We start from the raw sequence: 2315 nt of genomic DNA, 5'->3' as shown, positions 1-2315 counted from the left end.
CCTGATATGGCTATGGCCTCAGCCTATCTGCCTGTAGAGACTTTGAAACATAATTACTTCTTTTGGTTGCTGTGTACATGGTCACACCTGCTGTTTGCTCTGCATCCTGCTTCTAAGTCCAGTTCCTCGTTCTTTAAACCATATCTCATCCCCAGAGGTTATAAATGGTAAAAGGTAGAATGTAAGCAGTTACAAAAGTTAGTTACAGAGTAGCTTAGTTGAAATTGGAAACACTGCAAAAATAATGATGAATAGTGCAGTTTTTGCTTTACTCTTTGACTTGCTAATCTGGTGATAATGTATGTAATAAATACTGAGTTAACCCAGAACAGAGGGTCTTCACTGCTCCTCCCATAAGGTGAAGAAGGTCCCCCTAGGCCTACTCTTTTAGCACCTACTCTGTGCCTTTGTCTTTATGACCTTCATTCTTTTGTGTCCACCAACCACTGGGGATACCCACAAGCTGTGTGGAGGCTGGTCACCTCTCAATAACTGTGAGGTGTTTCATGTAAGCCTCATGATAACCACAAAGCAAAAAACTATAGCTGATACACAATTAAAAAGAAACAGTAATCAAAGCTTAGCATTACATTAAATCACCAAATTATAATAGTAAGCAATAACAGAAGAAAGGGAAAAGGAATCTATTAAAAAAAAACACACACACAGAAAACAACTTGCTACTTGGCAGCAGCAACTCCTCACCTACCAATAGCAACCTTGAATGTAAATAGATTAAACTTTCCAATAAAAATACATAGAGTGGCTAAATGGAAAAATCAGAAAAACCAATAATTGTTTCTTTGAAAAAAAATAAACATAATCAAAAAATTCCTAGCTAGACTAAAAAATAAAAGCAAGAAGTCTCAAATAAATAAAATCAGAAATGAAAATGGAGGCTTTACAACAGATGCCTCAGAAATGAAAAGATCTTAAGGGACAGTTATGAATGATTGCAACAAATTGGATAAACATAGGAAATGAATAAATTTCTAGAACTGGCCAGTAATAAGTAAATAAAGCAGTAATTAAACACCTTTCTTTGTTAAGAAAAGCCCATGACCAAACAAATCCAGCTTTATAATTGAATTCTACCAATCATTAAAAGAAGAATTATGTGAATTATCAATACTTCTTAAAATTTCCTTTAAAATAGAGCTAGAGAAAATACTTCCAACACACATTTTATAAGGCCAGCATCACCTTGATACCTAAGCCAGACCAACATACCACAAGAAAAGAAAACTACCAGCCAATATCTCCGCTAAACATTAGTGAAAAAATGCTCAATAGAATATTAGCAAACAGAATTCAACAACATATCAAAAATGTTATACACCATGACCAAATGGGGTTTATCCCTGTCATGCAACTCTGGTTTAACATATGCAAATTGATCAATATGATGCACCACATTAACAGAATAAAAGATAAAAATCACACGACCATCTCAACAGCTGCAGAAAAACCTTTTAACCAAGTTCAACACCCCTTTCATGATAAAAACTCTCAACAAAATAGATATATAAGAAAATTCCCTTCTCTCTGGTGGTAAACATGAGATGTGGATCATTTAGTTTCCTACTCGAGAAGGGCCTGAGCAAGTTAACGGTAAGCAATGAAGACTCAGTCTAGTTGGCAACCCTCAGAAATGATTTAGAGTGTGCCTCAGACTTGTTATACTTGGTAGAAAAGGAAGCAAAGGTGTTACCCATTAATCTCTGACTGCCATGTTTGAGGGATACTCCCAGGAGAATTAATTGCCTAGGACTTCCAGCCTTTTACCATTTGTTTCTCAAGCATTATTCTTCAGAGACAAAGCTTTTGAGCAGAAAATTTAAGGTGCTTTTCATTTATGTGAAAAGTAATGGGAATGGATGGTAGTGGGGAATAGCAAGATGCTATTACAGAGATAGTTACAGTATCTGTTAGGAAAGATATTTGACAAATATCAAAGACATAGTAAGACCAGGTGAGGCTCCCACTTCAGAAGGGCTGAATGGAGACAATAATAGTATCAGTTGTTACTTGAACCAGTCTTCCAAGACACTGTTCAAAAACAAAGTGGAGATCAGATTGCCAGTTTCTAGTTCCACATTCAAGAAACTTGAAAGTTACCACTCCATCCTAACAAGTAAAAAGCTAAATGAACTGAAAGACCAACAATCTTCTAAGGTCTGTAAGAAAAGTGATGTTACAGGGCAAACTACTGTAAGAAAAGTGAGGCTACAGGGCAAAACACTGCCCCCCAAATTGGAGAGACAGATAGGCAAATACAGAGAATTGCAGCAATGGAGCAGAAACCTGCATAGAAC

Source organism: Otolemur garnettii, unplaced genomic scaffold (genome assembly GCF_000181295.1).
Source record: "Otolemur garnettii isolate 467f Iridium unplaced genomic scaffold, OtoGar3 scaffold00053, whole genome shotgun sequence".
Taxonomy (NCBI): domain Eukaryota; kingdom Metazoa; phylum Chordata; class Mammalia; order Primates; family Galagidae; genus Otolemur; species Otolemur garnettii.
The sequence above is the reverse complement of the archived record's forward strand: the minus strand, read 5'-3'. Positions refer to the sequence as shown.